Below are 20,875 nucleotides of genomic sequence, written 5' to 3'. Positions count from 1 at the left end.
CCTGTGCTGCTGCCTTCAGTGATCTATGGACAAATACACCAAGGTCCCGCAGACCCTCTGTACTTCCTCGGGTCCTAGCATCCATTGTATATTTCCTTGCCTTGTTAGTCCTCCCAAAATGCATCACCTCACGCTTCTTGGGATTAAATTCCATTTGCCACTCCTCGCCCATCATACCAGCCCATCTATATCGTCCTGTAACCTAAGGCTTTCCTCCTCACTATTTATGACACCACCAATTTTCGTATCATCTGCAAATTTACTCATCATACCTCCTATATTCATGTCTAAATCATTAATATACACAGGGCTCCCTGTGTCTCTGCTTTTCTTTCCCCCCCAGGACTTCTTGGACTTCTATCACCTTCCTGTCCTTTGTCCTCTTCGGATTTATGGGGGTGATTGGGAAAGGTTTTCCCAGGGAAACTGACTTATAAATGAGAGCAAACTTATCAGCCAGAACTACGGCTTGCCGGGCTCCATGAACCTTCTGTTCCTCTACATGTGTCTTTATGGAGAGTGGGAGAGAGTTGTTAAATTCCTCTAGCAAAATTACTTATGAGATTTTCATAGCTAAACTGTACTTTAAGAGCCCTCAGCCACTGGTCAAAAGCCAGCTGTTTATTTCTCTCAAACTCCAGGGAAGTTTAATCAGCTTGCTTTTTGAGGGTTCTAAACTTTTGGCGATAGGCTTCCAGTACTAACTCATATGCCCTGAGGATAGCATTTTTTGTCAGTTCATAATTGGATGAGCTCTCATCTGGCAATATGGAACAAACCTTATGGGCTTTTCGGGTTAGCTTACTTTGTAGCATGAGAGTCCCAGCCTCAGCATACCACTTTAACTGCCTTGCCAGTTTTTCAAAAGACACAAAAAATGCTTCCATGTCTCCCTCATTGAATTTTGGGATGATTTTGGAGAGTTTTAACAATTCTGTACCCAGCTCTGAATTACGCTCCTCCATATTGGCCACGCTTTCACTGGAGTTACTCTGTCACCCCCTAGTTAACTCAAATTGCCTTAACTTACTTCGCATTCCTTCTGGAAGGCTCTTTCTTTCTCTCTCTCCAGTCTCTTTCGCTTTCTCCTGTCTCTCTCTTTCTTTCTCCTGTCACTCTTTCTCTTTCCCTGTCTTCTAATTCAAGTTTCCTCTGTTCCAATTGTAGCTTTGCGAGCAATACCCTGTCGGGGTCTACTTCTAACCCTGTTTTTGCTTCTTCAGATTCAAGGGAAAAATGGTTGGGCACTAGTCTTAGGAGTTTAGACTTTCTAGCCTTGCCACGTACAGTGATCCCACACTGCTGAGCCATTTTCCTCAAATCCTCCATAGACAGTGCTTTTAACTTATCCCAAGTTACTTCACCCTGGCTTGGGGAGCTACTAGCTTCAGTCGCAGACATGTTAGTATTCTGGCACACACAAGAAAACCTGTATTGAAATCTTGCTCTTCTTTTGATTGGGAACAATTTGGCTTCCCACTTCCAATTTCTCTCATTTGTCTGTGGGTAAAATCCCAGACGGTAGCCCCCAAATTTCTGTTACGACCAGGTGAGAAAAGGGTCTAGGGTTTCCTCTCAGCCTTCACCTTGTCTTACCATAACAGGGTTTTATTTTAAACACACCGTTTTTTTAGCTCCCCCTTTGCAAATCCTTGTTCACTGCTTTCCTATTGTAAGGCAGATAAATCAGCCAAACAGCTTTTCTTAGGTTTAAAGAAGAAAGGTTGAACTTTAATAAACTTAAACTCTAATTCGGTTAACGCCAACAGATACACAACGCGCCAAGTTAGCCTTCAATGTCTGGTGATCATAGTCCATTGTGGGTTGAATGTGTCAGGGAATGATCCTTTGTCTCCACAAGCACTGTCTGTTTGTAACTAAATGTTTTCCAGCCACGGCTGATTTGTTTAACAAGCCATTTCCCCATTCCAGCAACAGTTTAAAAATCAATGCTCATTTGACAAAATTAATATGCCTCATTCTGGGCAGGTGGGGTTCTGCATGTAACAAGTTTTTATCCAATTGGACACTGATCCTCTTATTCTATGAGCCTCAATTTTGTGAACCAGCCTTTTATGTAGTACTTTATCAAACGCATTCTTAAAATACACATAGCCAACATCCACTGCATTCTCTTCATCAACCTTCTCTGTTACGTCATCAAAAAATTCAATTAGGTTAGTCAAGCATGATCTGCCTGTTACAAATCTGTGCTGGCTATCCTTAATTAACTCAAACCTCTCCAAGTGCCTGTTGATTCTTTTCTTGCTTATTGTTTCTAAAACCTTATCCACCACTGATATTAAACTCACTGACCTGTAGTTGCTATGACTGTCCTTATACCCCTTCTTGAATAAGGATGTCACATTTTCCACATCCCAATCCTCTGGCACCTTCCCCATATCTAGGGAAGATTGGAAGATTATGGCAAGCCCTTCCGCTATCTCTACCCCCACTTCCTTTAGGAACCTGGAATGCAAGCCATCCGGACCAGGTGACTTATCTACCCTAAGCACAGCCAGCTTTTCCAGTACTTCCTCACTGTCAACTTTTACCCCATCCATTGCCTCTACTCTCTCCTCTTCTATCAATATTTCACCAGATTTCTCTTCCTTAGTAAACACCAATACAAAGTACTCATTAAGTATTCTAGCCTTGCCCTTTGCCTCCAAGCATATATTACCCTCTTTGTCCTTATTACACCCCACCCCAACTCTTACTACCTGCTATTTACATGCCAGAAGATGATTTTTGGGTTCCTTTTTTATGCTGACTGCCATTCTATTCTCATTCTCTTTGCCAGTCTCATTTTGCTCTTCACCTCTCCTCTCTTATTGTATTTGGCCTGGCACTCACTTGAAGAATTCACCTGACTTGCATCGTACACCCTCTTTTTTGTTGCATCATAATCTCTATCTCGCTTGTCATCCAAGGAGCCTTGTTCTTGGTTCCCTTACCTTTTGCCCTTGTTGGAATGCACTTAAGCCTGTACCTGAAGCATCTCTTCCTTAAAGATAACCCATTGTTCCATTACAGTTTTGCCTTTTTACCCTGGCTAGATCCCTTCTCATTGCATTGAAATTAGCTCTCTTCCAATCTTGCTGTTCTACCTTATATCATTCCTTGCTTTTCTGCATTACAAGTCTAAGCCTTATATGATGATCACTCTTACCAACTGCTATGCCACAGATACCACCTCATTTCCAGCACCAGATCCAGCAATGCTGCCTTTCTAGCTGGGCTGAGACATACTGATCAAGGAAGTTCTCCTGAACACAATCCAGAAATTCCTCCCCCTCCTTTCCCTTAGTCCAATATTATCCCGATCGATATTTGGGTAATTAAAGTCCTCCAATATCACCACTCTAGTTATTGCACATCTCTGTGATTTCCCTGCAGATTTGCTCCTTTATCTCTCACTCACTATTTGGAGGCCTATAGAATACCACCTGTAGTGCGATCATACACTTTTTGCTTCTAACTCTAACTAAATGGATTCTGTCCTTGTCCCCTCAAGGACATCCCATCTTTCCAACACAACAACGTCTTCTCTAATCAGTACTGCTACCCCACCTCCCTCTTTATCTTCTCTATCTCTTCTGAACACTTTATGTCCTTGTATATCAAGTGCCCAGTCCTCACCATTTTTAAGCCAAGTTTCCGTTATTGCTACTACATCATATTCCCTTACTGCTATTTGTGCTTGTAGCTTACCAACCTTAATCACTACACTATGTGTATTTACATATCTGCATTGCAATCCTGTCTTTGATTCCTTGTTGTTCATCTCAGTTTGCTCATATCTAATATGGAACTACTTCCTTCTCTAGTACTATCCAACACAGTCATATTATGCACCTTATTCCTCTTCCCTAGTTCTATATGTTGGTGCCCACCACACTGTCAATTTAGTTTAAACCTTCCCCAACCACACTAGTGTATCTCCCCATGAGGACATTGGTCCCAGTCTTGTTGAGGTGCAACTTGTCCCTTTTGAATAGGTGCCTTCTGCCCCAGAGCTGGTTCCAATGCCCCAGGAATCTGAAGCCCACCCTTCGGCACCATGCTTCAAGCTACACATTGATCCTCCCCATCATCCTATTTCTACTCTCACTGGCATGTGGCACTGGGAGTATTCCAGAGATTACTACCTTTGAGATCCTACTCTTTAACTTCCTCCCTAGCTCCTTAAAATCTGACCGTGGCACCTCAACACCTGCCCTTACCTTGTCATCTCTCACTTCCTGTTTCTTCTCCCCACACCCCCACCCTGCACCCCCCAGTAAGTTGTCTCCTTCCAGGACCTCAATGTCCAGAGGATGAAGGAGTTATGAAAAAAAAAATCCACGAGCTCCTCACACTTGTTGTTGGAGGTAAGGGTGGAGCAGACAGGGGAGAGGGGTTTAAGAAGATGGCTTGCAGTCAAGAAATTAAACTGGGGATTATCTTTGCATTCCAGAATGATCCATGGAACACAGACAAGAGCAGGACCCATTAGTGCTTTATCTGGTCCAGCCAGATCTGGCTGAGTGGCTAAACCAGTTGTCCGCCACATTCGTTCAAGGGTGTGGAGATGAGGGTCGTACTGGGAGAACAGCCAGGGTGAGAGGGAACAATGGTTTTAATGGGAATGAGGGCAACACAGGTAGAGATGAGGGCGTGGTTGAGCAGATCGGTAGCTGCAGAAATGCTGTGGTAAACGGAGGGCCAAAGTTTTGATTTTGAGAGTGCAGTTGCGAACGAATTGGAGGAGGGATTTCTTTCCAGGGTCAGATAGAGAGGAAATAGGGTTTGGAGGGGAAAGCAGGATGTGGGTGGAGAGCGATACAAGAAACTGATCAGAGATGGCCTTATCTGTGATTAACAATCTGGGAATAGCAAAGCCATGTGAGATGGCAAGGTCAAGAGAGTGGCTGTGAATATGGGTTGGGGACATTACACAGAGGAAGATTAGGGAGGATAGGAGGGCAGTAAAATCAGAGGAGAGAAAGCATGATCAATTGAGATGGAGGTTGAAATCACCTAGGATGATAAAATCACTCAGTGTAGAGGCTGAGGGAGAAAGCAGTGAAGATAGCTTGTTGAGAAAATTGGCATGCTGCTTCAGTGGGTGGCAGAGAATGAGGATTTCTGCCAGTTCAAACATTATCTCTACAATTTAAAACTCCCAAAGTTGGCCAGGAGGGTAGTCACGGGACTGGTATAACCACCTCTGGCTTTGTCTATTGTATGGGTCAGGGAATTGTCCTTTGTCTACAAATACTGTCTGTTAGGGCGGCACAGTGGCGCAGTGGTTAGCACCGCAGCCTCACAGCTCCAGGGACCCGGGTTCGATTCCGGATACTGCCTGTGTGGAGTTTGCAAGTTCTCCCTGTGTCTGCGTGGGTTTTCTCCGGGTGCTCCGGTTTCCTCCCACAAGCCAAAAGACTTGCAGGTTGATAGGTAAATTGGCCATTATAAATTGTCACTAGTATAGGTAGGTGGTAGGGAAATATGGGGACAGGTGGGGATGTTTGGTAGGAATATGGGATTAGCGTAGGATTAGTATAAATGGGTGGTTGATGTTCGGCACAGACTCGGTGGGCCGAAGGGCCTGTTTCAGTGCTGTATCTCTAATCTAATCTAATCTAATATGCAAAAATGTCTTTCCAGCCAGGGAGCTGTATCAGGCCTTTTCTTCCCAGCGACAATTTGAAATTTAATGTCCATGTGGCGAAATTAATATGTCTCATTCTTGACAGATGAGGGCCTGCATGACATCACCCCTCAGCCAGCTTTCTGTCAAGGCCATTATGTTGATGCAATCATTGTAATAAGTTCATGCATTGCAAGGGCTTTGTTCACGAGTGAATGGACATTCTGGAGGGAGATGCGGAGACGGGCAATGACAGTTGAACCACTGGCAGAGTCCACAGGATCAGCACTGTGAAGGGGGAATTGGACAGGGAGGAGATTGGCCAGATCATCCCCCAGCCGGTATGCTGGGCAGGAAGGTCAGTGAGACAGTAGGATGGGGCAATTGGGGCCTCTACTAGAGGGATTTGAACACAAGGTTGAGAATTTTAAATTCAAAGCATTGTTGGGCCAGCAGCCAATGTAGATCAATGGAAATTGGTGTGAGTTAGGATACAGGTAGCAGAGTTTTGGATGAGTTAAAGTTTGCTGAGAGTGGAAGGTGAGAGGCCAGCCGGGAGAGCATTGGAATACCACAATGATAATGAGGAATTGGAAATTAGGACTCAACACAGATATTTCCATTCAAGCTCAAAATCCAAATATTAGAACTGGCCAATTCCAAAATCCCAATTCTTAATCCAAGTTCCGTGATGTAGGTGAAGCCATTTTCCAAGGATGGGAACAGACCTACCAATACCTTGACCCTGGTTACTTATTTCTCCCCTTCTATTTCAATTGGACCAATATCATATAAACACTTCACCAACACAAGTTTGAACATTTTTCCTCACCCAATGTCTATGAATATTTTGGTGATACACATTATATTTTGGGACAGTCCTATTTGACTACATTGCATAATTGCTCATCAATGCACGAAAGCCGATCAGAAGTTGATGACTAGTTAAGACAAATGAAATGAGGAACAAATGGATTCATCTGCAATATTGTTCAGAAAAAATGTTGAGGGGTAGCAGCAATAAAATAGGTGATTATTGATGGCATCAAATTTACAGTATGTTGTTTTTGACCCTGGGGGGAAATAATTGGTGACAGATTTTAATGGAACTAATAGTCTTGCACAGCTGTAGAATAATGTTATTTACACAACATCCTCTTCCAACCCCATCCCCAAGTAATTACAACTGTAGCCTAGTTGCAGACTCTAACTCCAAATTGTGCACAAGGCTTGACCCCTTTTCACTGTTATGTTGACATATCTAAATCGAATAAGCAAGTTGACTCTCACACTAGCTTTTAATTATAAAGCACCACACTATCTTCTCCCTCGCTTTCCCTCACCACTTTATATTGAAGAATTGTTCCTTCATAAATAGGCTGCTCAAATCACATCAAGATCACTACTCAAATCATCTCAAAGCATTGAAAGCAAAATTCTGCTGTGTTATGATCAGGTGTTAGCTGATTATGAAAATCATATTATTTTGAACAAAGTGGAAAAAAACAGTGCTCTCCTTCACAACTCCAGGTCAGCTGCACTATTAATATTGTGTCACGTATGGAGAACACAAAAGATTTTGTTTTAGTCACCAAAAAGGAGATTTGTGTTGATCATCATTGAGAATGATTAGCAAAACACAGAGGTTTGTCACATTAAATTAAGGCCTTGGGTGGGATTTAAAGCCAACAATGTAAAGTTGTAAGCACTGGGGGATAGGGAGCCAATGTTTCTATGATTTACGATTGAGAAAAAGCAGATGGATGGTGAATTCAGTGGGGGGGGGGGGGGGGGGCACAAGGGAAGTTGAAGTGAAGATTGAACTCATTGAGTTGTTTGGTACAAGATAAGGGAAGTGAAAAAGAAAGAACCATTTGAGGATTTAGTTGACGTAAAACTTCCTAGGGCTGGGGGAAGAAGGTGTTTAGATAACAAGGATTTTCAATGAAAGAGGGATGGTGAAGGATGAAGTGCCCAAAAGGAAAAGGTGCCAGATGGGTCTCTGTGTGGGAAGGGGAAAGAAAAGAAACCAAATTTTGACTTAGAGATAAGTATCAAAGCACTTTAATATGGGCATGGCAGGTGTTGAGAATTATAACTAAGTGGGAGGACTTGTCTCAAGTTTCTGTCAGCATGAAAAGCAACCACGACCATGAATGCGTTATGGATAACCAGGGCTTATTCACTAGAAATCAGGCATTCTAGAAGGACACGTGGAGTGGTCGTAGTGCGGTTGAGCAGATGGGCAGCAGGAGAGATTACTCCCTGAGGACTGTGCCTTGCCAGATGGTCGGTAAGAATGGAAGATTGGAGTAGCTGCTCTTACAGAGGCGGCAACGAGTCGTTAAGAACAACCCACAGGGTGCGTGATGTTTCAAAAACTAATTTTTAATTTAGGGACCTGACAAAGATGTTATGCTTTAAATTGTGCACATTTTAAACATGGTAAGGAAAACTTGCTCTGTTCTAGACAAGACAAAGGGATTAAACTGAAGCTCACATTAATTTTCCTGACTTATCCAAATCAATTTCATTTTTTTTTTGTCAATACTGAAAAAAAAATAATGGGATCATTTTTGGTCAGTGAGCATTTATTGAAAAATGCATCATGCTATCCAGTGAAATGGTAAGACAGTTATTGAGCAAATCAACCACACGTGAAATGCAAGAATTTATTGATCCTCCTTTTGTAAAGGTCATCCAATATGAAGGAAATAATAGCATGAGATGGACCCTCATTACAGATTTGGACGATACCCTGAATTTATCCCACTGTGCAACCCGATTTTGTCTTGGCTTAAGCAAAGTCCATCCTGCATAGCATTCTTGGTCAACAGACAGCAGAAAATTCCAGTAACACTTCTTATTTTTTGGCACAAACTGAAGTTTCCCAACAAGGGGAGGGTGAGCATCATGTAAAGGTTTAAAAGTAAAAGGACAAGAGTTCCATGACTTACTTGTGATTTAACATATCACTTGTACGGTGATGGTTGAGAGAACAGCATCAACCAGCCATGCATAGCACAGAAAATCTAGTCTGGTATCACAGCTTTGTAAGCACACATTTTGTCTTTCCAGTTTTCACTCTTGGTCTTTTCTCATGATAATGCAATCCAACTGGAAAAGGCTGGAGCCGCAAATGAGACGTTAAAAAGCCGCATGCGGCTCCAGAGCCTCAGGTTGCAGACACCTAGGCTAGATGGTTGTGTGTTCAAATTGCACTCCAGAAACTTGAGCACTTAATCCAGGCTATTTGGATCACTATTTGGTATCTCACCCCAAAACAAAAGAAAGACTGCATTTATATAGCACCTTTCACGATCTCCGGACGCTGCAAAGTGCTTTATGGTCATTGAAGTACTTCTCAAGTGTAGACACTGTTGCAATGTAGTAAACACAGCAGTTAATTTACACACAGCAAGATCACACAAACAACAATGACCAAATAATCTGTTTTTAAGTGAGGGAGACATGTTGACCAAGGCACAGGGGAGAACTCCTCTGTTCTTCTTCAAAGCACTGTGATGGGATCTTCTTCATGCACCTCAGACGGCAGATCAGGCCTCGGTTTAGCGTCTCACCTGAAAGGTAACACCTCCATCAGTGCAGAACTCCCTCAGTAAGGCACTGGAATGTCAGCCTGGATTAAGTGCTCAAGTTTCTGGAGTGCAACTTGAACACACAACCATCTAGCCCAGGTATCTGCAACCTGAGGCTCTGCAGCCGCATGCGGCTCTTTAACATCTCATTTGCGGCTCCAGCCTTTTCCAGTTGGACTGCATTATCATGAGAAAAGACTAAAAAAAAGGTCAAGAAAACAGTAAGAGCTGTGTTTTTGTTGTGGAGATTAAAAAGCTAATCACTATACTGCACTTTACAGTTTCAAATCATTATTTTAATGAAGAACTTCATTGCGTTGTTAATAAACCTGTTCGAGTGATATAGCTACACCCATGATTATAGATAATGCCTTTGGTTGAAGGAACAGGTTTTATGGTTTCGACCATTATTATTTCTAATATAGCTGAGATGATAAATTATTATGAAGGTGATTTTAAAAAAAGCTTCTAATAGCACAAGACTCAACAGCTGAAAAAATTGCATTAATTCTACACATCTTAGGTTGTAGTTTGTTTCAAAGATGACTTTATTGACAAAATTATAGTAAAAGTCAAAAACGTGATTATTCAGAGTTAGTTCTATTTCACCTTTGATTGTTTTTCTATTGATACATAAATTCAATGACATGTACTTTATTTATTATATAGGCATATCATGCTTTCTACCAGAGACACTCATCGATTTGCCAATTATTTGGTTGAAAAATGTCGAAATTTTGTATTACGGCTTCCAATAGTTTTTATTTTTCGGCAGTTTTTTTGAAAAAAGGCTCTTTAGGTTAAGAAGTTTGCCAACCCTTGGTCTAGCCATTTCTTTGCATAAACTGGACGATAAGTGCCATCAGATAACACATTCTAGCCTAGCAGGATCAGGGAAATAGCAGAAAGTAGGACCGGCAAGATAGGCAAACCTAATCCTGTGCACAGATATACAGGTCCCAATATTTCCTGGGGCGGCATTTCCAAGACAGGGTGGAGAGGCGTACCGGTTGGAAATACTGTGAAGTCTTAACTTCAGGACACACATCGTATTTGTTTTTGAAACAGTTTCCATTTCCAGAAGCCAGCCCGATGACAGACCTGAGTCCCTGTAGGGCCGGGAACACTAATACTGCAGAAGAGGTCGCGGCCCAGCAGCAGATTAAGTTTACTGCTGCTCCGGATGGGGAGCCATCACAGGGGCTCAGGGAGAAATGGGAGGAAGAGTTGGGAGGGCTGTTGGGAAAAACTTGATTGCTGGGGAGGAGGGGGTCCAATCACTTGGAAGGTTAACAGGTTAGTTTAGTGGGCCAGGGGAGGGTGGGGAGCACTTGTGCTCCTCCTGGCCCACCAGCAGCGTTGGAAAAGGGTATACCTGCAACATCCAGTCAACCTCACCTCTCTTTGGCTGTTAGGTTTTCTGAGGCCCAGTTGCCTCCCCAACCCTATCTCACCTCTCTTAAGACTGGAAGTGGGCAAGTTTGAGTTTTTTTTTACATTTTTACTTCCTACCTGATCCAAACATACCCATTCTTTAGGATTAAAATTATCCCCGGGGTTTTCCCAACGAGCGGCTGCTGGACACCAGTCAGGAGTGGGAAACTTGGCCATTTTTCTTTTTCTAGCCTGGGGGCATTTTGTTGAGCACCTGAATGCTGAGACCAGCTTGATCAATACAAAATGGGATCAATTAGAGACTCTCCTTGACTGTATAATTCAGTAGCACAATGAACAGTGAATGGATTAATCCACTCAGCTATTAAAGGAAATACTGCTAAAAAAAACTTTCCACTCTAAATTGAATTTGTCCAATAACTAAAAATGCTAAAACCTAAAATATCTTATAGAATGCAGATCGTGTAATACAAAACAGAAATCATGATTTTAGAGCACCCAACAGCATCAGAAATTATTGGAAGGAAGGCAACAGAAGATTGGCCATTAACTCACTGCCTACATGTTTCTTCTCCTGGCCATTTACTAGTCATTTGGACTTCGAATCAAATCTTTGTCCTACTTCAGTATGTGGTACTGCAACAGGTAACACACAAATAAATAGAAGATGCAGAAAAAAAGAATGTAGTGTATATATATATATATATATATATATATATATATATATATATATATATATATACACTCTGGTCATTGGCTATATAAATATGTGCCATGTATAAAAACAACAACTTTTCAAAAAAAAAAACTAGAATAGACACTATTTAATCTTGAATTAGTCATGCAATTTACAATGAGTGTCAGTCATGGCTCAGTTGGTAGTACTCTTACCTCTGAGTCAGAAGACTGTGGGTTCAAGTCTCACTCCAGGAAGGCAGTGGGAGTCTCGACGTCTGGAAAAAGTGATGCCGAGATCGCCGTGCCACCTCTTCTCCGGAGGGCCCACTGACCCTACTGCCAGTCAGGCACTTAAGTGGACAGCAGTGGGCCTTCCAAAGGATCAAGGACACTGTCCTCGGAATTACAGCCCTTGAAGAGCTGCCAACCAATTAGAACTGGCAGCTGTAGTGCCACTGCGGCGGCAGCGGCTGCTGCAGGAGGAGCATCGCTGGAGCCAGGCCTCAGGTAGGTCAGGGCGGGAGAGGTCTCACAGGATGGGAGGTTGCAGGGAAGGGGGGGGGGGTCAGCGGCAAGGGCACGGGGGCTGGCCCTCAGTGGACCCTCCTCCTTCACAATGTCAGGTCCCTCATTCAGGTATTGTGCCTTTAAACGAGGGACCCCCATGCCCCGGAACCAGGCCGTCTTTTGGATGAGATGTTAAACTGAGGTCCCATTTGCCCTATCAGGTGGACATAAAGGAACCCATGGCACTATTTTGAAGATGACAGGGGAGTTCTCCCGGGTGTCCTGACCAATATTTATTCTTCAGACAATAACAAAAGAAACAGATTAGCGGGGCTGGATTTTAAGGAGCACTCGACGTCGGGATCCGTGGTGAGGAGGCCTGAAGATGGCCTCGGATGAGGTCCACCATGGACCTCGACGCCAGCAGGGCCCGGCCCGATATTATTGGCGGCGGTGAGGTCTCGTAGTCTCCCCCACCGACGATCACCACCCCCCTCCCCCACTGCTTGGCGACTGGAGTGCAATTTAAATATTTAAATAAATTAAAATATCTGAATTAATTAATTTCACACTGCCTCCTGATGCCCCGCCGTGATCTTCACCCCCGGCGGCCAGCACTGCCGCACTTCAGATCCCCATCCGGGGATACAAGGCGGAACACTTGTTGGGGGAGGTAAGTTTATCGGTGCTGGGAGGGTGGGGGGCATCGGCGTCATGGGTGTAGGGGATGGTGGGTAGGGTTGTAGGTGAATGTCTGTGCAGTTTTGGGGGAGTGGCGGGTGGGAGAAGGTCAGATGGTAAAGGTCAAGTGTTTTTGGGGGGAGGTGAAGGGCAAATAATTAATTTTGTTATTGGAGGGCAGGAGAGGGGCAAAAGAGATGTATTTTTTAAAAATTCCATTTAATTTTCAATATATAACTCTCCCAGTAGGAGTGACAGCCCTTTAAAAATGGTGTCAGCGTCTGCACACAGGCAACTGATGCCATTGCCAGGGACGGAGAGGACACTCTCTCTGCATAACCGGGGGCAGGGCAGCGGGGTGCAACCCGCTCCGGCTATTTTAAAGAGCCGTCATGCTTGGAATTGCAGCAGCTCTTTGATAGGCGGGCCACAATTTTTTTCACCGGCTGGCTTATAAAATCCATCCCTCTGACCCCTCTGTTTGTGCGAGTTTACTGTGCGACAATTGGCTGCTGCATTTCCTACATTACAACAGTGACTGCACTTTAAAAGTATTTCATTGGCTGTAAGGCACTTTGGGACCAGCAGTGGTGATGAAGTGCGCTATGTAAATACAACTCTGTCATTCTTTATTAAATTGATCCAGCATATTGGCTTTAGTGGCAGCTTCAGAAAAGTTCCTGAACTTCTGGTCTAAAGAACCAAAAATGTATTGATAAAATTACCAGTGTGAGGTTATTTATAGATGTGTGGCTTTTAAGATTGATGTCTCTATACTCAAACTTTTAGTTGCTGTAACAACAATGACTTTTTTTTTGTCCAGTCTGATATGCAAATGTCTTTTATGGTAACCTAGTTCCAAGACAGATAGAACACCTATTTGAAAATCTAAATGGCTGCTCAGACTATCCAAATCACAGCCCATGAACCTCTCAAGTAACTTTCGCTTTGTGTGAATTTGATTGTGTAAATCTAATTATTGCGAACGAGGATGGTTACGAGCAATGTGACATTTGGATTCCAGGCAGTATGTCTTTATATACTCATTAACATTCCATGCAGGAATACTTTGTGAATTAATCCAAAGTTATGAGGCAAACTAATAGATAATTTCCGATTGTTGTGTAGTAAGATAATCAAGTTGGTATGTTAATAAATCTCAAGGATGAAAGACAAATCTCAAGCCACTATCTCATGGTCTCCCAAAATAAGGTTGCTAAGATTCTATTTGCTTTACTAACTTCGAAGAAATTGCTTATAACCTTAAGAGGGAAATTATCCTTAAAATAAAACATATAAATCTAGCAAGAAATTATCATCTCAATAGCTTGTCCAATAAAGCTGGGAAAACAAATGACTCTTGTAGTCACCCTACTTATATAGGTAGGTAGATACATACATATATATATATATATATATATATATATATATTTGAAACTGCCAAATTAAAGTCCACTTTCAGAATACACAAAATCACTACCTGGTTTCACCAATGGGTGTCATCATCCCCAAAATCAACCAGCCAAAAAAAAAAATCTGAATGGGTGGTTGCATTTTTTTGCTACAAGTTAGAAAGGGATATGAAGCTGCTTCCATTAAAATTAGATATACAATTGTTCAAGTGTAATTTAATGTTTAAGAACACAGCAATACAATATTACTTCAACAGGCACTTAAGGTATTAAATAGTTAAAACTGAATTTTGTCAACAAAATGAAATAAGAATTCCAATATTTTAAGTGGACTTTTCAGTTCAAAATGAGCAATCTGACTAACAAGCAGGGAAATTGATTGTTATTTCGTAATGTTTAAAACTATATTAAACTTGAAGCTGTCATCCCTCAACATAGTTCAAATGTTGGAACTTGGGCAACATCTTTGGACTGGCTGAGCTAAAACGTTGCTTTCTCTGACTTCGACAGCTTAAATTCAAAATTTAAATATAGGCAGAGTGACAGAAATGAGTCAATTCACTGAATACTAAGGTATAATACTGAGGCATTTGGTGTATTTATTATAGGGGGAAAACTTCATTGAGGGGAATTGTATGCTCCTTCCTTCCCAGCATGCTACTGATCTCCACTGGATCAAAAGCACTGCGGCAAATATATATTTCACTGCCTTTAATAGCAGTTGTCTAGACACACAAAAAGTCACATCCTGGATGCCAGAGGTTGTGGGCATTACCCTCCTTTAAATTGATTCTGCGCCATGGCATGTTGTGATGAGGACATAAGGAATCAGCAAGGGGATATAGATAGATTGAGTGAATGGGCAAAAACTTGGCAGATGGAGTTTTATGTAGGAAAGTGTGAGGTCATACACTTTGGTAAGAAGAATCAAAAGGCAGACTATTATTTAAATGGAGACAGACTTCAAAAAAGTGCAGCACAGAGGGATCTGGGTGTTCTTGTGCGTGAAACACAAAAAGTTAGTATGCATGTGCAACAAGTAATTAAGGCGGCAAATGGAATTTTGGCCTATATTGCTAGGGGGTTGGAGTTTAAAAATAGGGAAGTCTTGCTACAACTGTACAGGGTGTTGGTAAGGCCGCACCTGGAGTACTTTGTATAGGCCCCGTATTTAAGAAAGGATATATTGGAATTGGAGGAGGCAGTTCAAAAGAGATTCACTAGGCTGATTCCTGGGATGCAGGGGTTGACTTATCAAGAACGGCTAAACAGGTTAGGCCTTTATTCATTAGAGTTTAGAAGAATGAGGGTGATCTTATTGAAAAGTACAAGATTCTGAGGGGGCTTGACAGGATAGATGTTGAGAAGATGTTTCCACTAGTGAGGGAATCTCAAACTAGGGTCATAGTTACAGAATAAGGGGACACTCATTTAAAACTGAGACGCAAAGGAATTTCTTCTCTCCGAAGGTAGTGAATGTCTGGAATTCTCTACACCAGAGAGTTGTGGAGGCTAGATCATTGAAAGTATTTAAAGAGGAGGTATATAGATTTTTGAAATACCGGGGAGTTGAGGGCTATGAGGAGCAGGCATGAAAGAGGAGTTGAGGTCTGGGGCAGATCAGCCATGATCTTATTGAATGGCGGGGCAGGCTTGAGGGGGCTTGAGGGGCCAAATGGCCTACTCCTTCTCCTCTTTCTTATGTTCTTATGGCGATTGGAGCATTACACACCAATATAAAAGTCCTAGATTTTGAGTTACAGAAAATACGGAACCATCTACACATCAATCTCTTTCTATCCCAGCTCTTCTCCCTTGCCGCTATAATAACCAAGCGAGACTTATTACTGTGAATGCCAGGAGCCAACTCTTGGATGGCAGTCTCCCAGAATCTAAGTTAAAACATCAATATAAAAGCAGCTTTAAATAAGGCTAGAAGGAAGACTGAAATTTCTATTTAAATACACAGCTGTGGCTCCAGGAGCAGTCTCTTGATCATACTAGATTGGGGAATATTTAGAGCCTAGCTAGTCTAGAGGCCCAACCATAATGTTTACAGATACTCTCCTCAACTTTTGAGGAAATGATGGGGGCGCCTGAGGTCATGGTTAGAATGCACAATATTTGAGTGAAATGTGTAAGACAATACTTCCAAGCACCTGGTAACAAGGAGGGAACCATTTCAGTGCCACAGACATTGGATCCCTGTGACCTCATGTCAATGGTAAAGGAAATTTATTTTTATTAATTCATGGGATACGGGCATCACTGGCAAGGTCAACATTTATTGCCCTCGAGAAGGTGGCAGTGAGCCTCTTTGGTTAACTGCTGCAGTCTGTGTGGTGTTGGTATACCTACACTGCTGTTGGGTAAGCAGTTCCAAGATTTTGACCCAGCGATGATGAAAGCACGGCAACATATTTCCAAGTTGATATGGTGTTTGATTTGGAGGGGAACTTGCTGGCGGTGGTGTTCCCACACATCATCTTCCCTTGTTCTTCTAGCTGGTAGAGGTGGCAGGTTTGGTACGTGCGTTGATAGGCCAGCATGTCTTAGACTCTCTTTCTTAATCCATTAACATGTGACTGAGTGAGATTTAGACAACTATACTGAGTAGCTGCTTCTACTCAAAGCCCAGAGGCCTCACAACATTTGATAAAAAGCTATGTCTTTTCAGGGATTACCAAAGAGGTAGTTAGCCCTTGTTTGGAGCATGTGGTCTTTTAGCCAAATTATTAAGGCCAAACTTTGACCAGAAATCCAAAGTAAAGTCCCAGTAATGTGAAGATTAGCCTCTTTCTGAAACTCTTGCATGCATAATGCAGTTGAAATTACAGAAGCATCCCAAGGACATTTCATCCAGCTTTTAGTATTTGTGTTAAAGGTCACAGAAGTGGTAAATCATCAAGATGACATTCATCACAAGGTCACAACGGTTGGTGCTTTCTATCACAAAGTCACATTATGAGGGCTGTTGTGCCAATCAGTTGCTCTACATATATTAAATCCATGTGTATGCAAAAGTCCTGCATAACTGACATGAATGGAACTCTGTTCCTTCTCTGCAGGACCAAAGGAAAAAGTATTAAAAGAAAACATTGGCCTACTGCTTTAGGGGAGAATTTCAACTGGGATTTATTGGACTGCCATTCCAACTGGCTATAGTGAGGCAGAAGAAAAATGGCCAATACCTGCAGAATTAGACTGTGGAGGATCAACTGCCTCCTGGCAAATTGCAATAATGCACGATACTTCTAATCTAAACAGAGCTGTCAGCAATGCAGGGACGTTAGGATTGAGATTTGATTCTAACCCCATTTAGAACAAAGCTTCATTTATTCAAGAGGTACACTTAAGCAAGCACAAGTGAGTCACAAGCCAAACCAGAAACTTTAGGGGTCTATCTACCAATCAACCATGAATCTCAGTATTTGTGACAGGTCACAAACTGTTTTAATTAAAAGTTAGGTATAGGCTGAATGTCTCACAACTTGCACCCAAAAATCAGACTAGTTCGATTGAAGGTTCAGCTTATAATGAGACAGACCTTGTATTTGTTAAGTAAAAATATTTGACACAGTTTCTTCACGATTCAGTGAATCAAGATGGCAAATTCTTTCCAGTTTAACTTAAAATTAGTGGGGAACACACTGGCTGTTGTTCCACTCCAATTAATATCTAAATCTAAGATGAAGAAGTTGTATTAAGAACAATCACCTCTGTGTAAAGGAACATTCATCTCTTACATCTGTCATCAAAACTATGATATAAACGTTTAATAAAAATATAGTGTAATTTTCATGTTTTATGTATGAAACCATATACTTTTCCTGAAAATGTTTTGAATTTTACAAGAACTTTTCATTTGGTCTGACAGAGAGAGTGAGAGGGAAAAGTCGAAATAAGGATAATTATGTTGGCAAAAATTTAATGTGTCACCTTCTGGTTCTGATGTTTGACAACACTTCTCAACCCAACTTCTTCAGCTGGATTTAGAGATTAATCATGACCAGTTTCCTTTTATATACGTCAAATAGTTCCAACTATAATAATTTGTTAACAGATTGTTTGTAAACTTTTCCCCAGTAAAAACTTAACTGTCTCCCATCCTGGTTGTTCCCTTTGACAAGGCCCCCCCATCTTCACTCCCTCAAACCCATATCTTGTGCAGAACTAGTTTGGTCAATCATTGCCAGATATGGCTGGACTACATCAAGCATAATGGGGCCTCACTCTCCACTGCCTGTGCTGTCAGGCTGTTTTCTGACATCCATTCTTGAATGACCTACAATCACCTTCAATTAAGCACTGAGAAGACAGAAGAAATCATCTTCATTTCCTGCCATAAGCTGCGCCACTTGCCACCGATTCCATTTCCCTCCTTGATCACGGTCTCAGGCTGAATTAGACTTTTCGCAATCTCGGCATCCCAAGCTGTGACTCTATATCCTCTGTATCACAACGACCACCTGCATCCACCAAAAAAATTGTCTCTCATCTATGTCTCCTTCACCTCCAGACTCAACTATTCCAATAGACTCCATGTAGCTTCCCATCCTCAACACACTGATACTTCAGCTTATCCAAACCACTGCTGCCTCTGCTACAGTTTTTGCAGACCTACATTGGCTCACAGTTCCCAATTTTAAAAATCTAATTCTCAAGTTCAAACGCCTTCATGGTCTCACCAAGTCCCTACCTCTTACATTCCCCAACCCTACAGTCCTCCCAAGAACTTCTCATTCCCCTGATTCTGGTCACACACTCTGGAATTCCCTTCGTAAGCAATTTAGTTTAGTTTAGTTTAGAGATACAGCACTGAAACAGGCCCTTCGGCCCACCGAGTCTGTGCCGACCATCGACCACCCATTTATACTAATCCTACACTAATTCCATATCCTACCACATCCCCTCACCATCCCTCCTCTTTTAGAACCCTCCAAAAAACAAAACTCTTTGACCAAACTTTTATCTTTATCTTGACCAAATATTTTTTATTTGCTTTTCTTTTTCTGATTACGACTCTGTGAAGTACCTTGGGAAGTTTTTCTAGTTAAGAATAAAAATGCAAGTAGCAGTTGTTGTAAACCGAGGAAAAATCCCACAGTCTACGAAATCATAAATTGCACCAAAGCTAAGTATAGCCAGTCAGGAAGGCAACAATATAAGATAGCGCAGTACAGCAATCAGGCTTTTAATAAGAATGCATCAGTAGTCAGCGTATGGTAGTGTATTGGTTTTGTTACTGGACTAGTATTCCAGAGCCCTGGACTAATAATCCAGAGAAAATGAGTAAAAATTTCTCTCTCCGGCAGTTCGACAATTTGAATTCAGTTTTTAAAAATTTGGAAATTAAAACAAAAAGGTGGTATTAAAAATGACCATGAAGCTGTTGGATTGTTGTTGAAAGCCCAACTGATTTCCCATTAGGAAAAAAAAACTACCTAATCATTACCTAATCTGACCTAATTGTGACTCCAAAAGACTGACTACAGCAGTTTAAGAAGGTGGCCCACCACCAACTTCTCAAAGCAACTCTAGTAATAAATTCCTGACTTGCCATGATGGCCATATTACGAAATTGAATAGAAAATATTATCTGATGCCGGATCGAAAATCCTAAACTATCAAAATCCTATATAATTTTTAAATCAGCTTTTAGGATTTTCTGTTCGATGGTGGGTAGAAAAGTGAGAATAATGAGAATGGATCATGAACACGTCTAGAAGCAATTCCTCAAATGACTGTGGACGTGTAGGTAAATGAAAATCAAAACACACATAGCCCTCAGTCAGTGTTATCTGATAGGACAGGGCTGGGGGGTGGTGCTGGGTAATACTTGGAGTAATTTTTGATTTATGTTATTTTCCGTCTGCCATTTTCTCACAGTGTAAAAAAGCAAGAACGAGTGACTGTTTGCAGCATAACTCAAATCATCTTTGCATGGAGAAACAACAGATTTGAATCTGTGTAGTCATTCCTTATTGAACACACTTCTCCACAGATTTTAAAAACTGCCCATACCATTTTCTTATGCTATTCATCAGTAAAGGTCTACAGAGATGTGCATTAAGTTACAAATATACACAGAATGATCATTTAAGGATCAATTTCATATAGATTACAGATGATTCAGAATCTGTTATAATCTTGAAATTTAGGTGACAAACTTTGCGACTGACAATAGCTAATAAGATGGTGCTGAAATCATATTACTGTTTTTCCAAAATCTATTATTTTTTGTTGCACAATGTAATGTTCATTAAATTTTGAAAAAAAATCCATGATTATCTGTGCTTGTGCAGAATTACCTATTTGCCTTGTATTTAGAAATAAAGGCTGTAATGTATTCTATCAAATCAGTAATTAATAAACAAAAATGCATATGAAGTTCAATATGCTTTGTGATTATTATGAATACAAGTGGCTGCAGAAAAGTAAGAGATTGCACAGCTATATGTCTTCAAATAGTTAATAAATGCTCATCTTAAAGCTCTTTTTTAATGTCGGTATATCTAATGCCAGAAAAATTGATTACTTTGCAACAAGTCGACATAAATCTTCCTAAAAAAGTACTTATTCAAGGTTATGTCTTAGAATGACAGGATATCTAATTCACCTGCATTCTGTTCTGCTTAGTTTTACATGCTAAGTTTATGAGAACAATATAGAAATATGGAACAGATGGTTGCCAGAGTGTTATATTCAGCACCATAATATTTTTATTATATATATTTCCTCCATTACCACCCACCCATCTGCCCAATTTCGATCATTTAAATACCCACTAGTGTTTCTAGCTTTCAGTGCTGCAATAATTCCCTCATGATTATTTGTTTTCACACTCGATAACAAGAAGAATTTTCAATAAAAACATCATTTGTATTTTGAATTTATAGAGCTTCTTTTTTTAAAAAAAAACAAAAATCAAATAGTTTGACTGTGTTATAAAACTCCAGCATATATTG

The 20,875-nt window shown here is 41.3% G+C and overlaps 1 protein-coding gene across 1 annotated transcript in view; it reads right to left on the bottom strand.

Moving 5' to 3' along the window:
* LOC137375209 (SH2/SH3 adapter protein NCK1-like) overlaps positions 1 to 20,875 on the bottom strand; it is a 234,462-nt gene that overhangs the window by 55,205 nt on the left and 158,382 nt on the right. The window lies entirely within an intron of this gene.

This window comes from Heterodontus francisci, chromosome 11 (assembly GCF_036365525.1).
Source record: "Heterodontus francisci isolate sHetFra1 chromosome 11, sHetFra1.hap1, whole genome shotgun sequence".
Classification (NCBI taxonomy): Eukaryota; Metazoa; Chordata; class Chondrichthyes; order Heterodontiformes; family Heterodontidae; genus Heterodontus; species Heterodontus francisci.
This window is presented reverse-complemented; position numbering and strand designations above follow the sequence as displayed.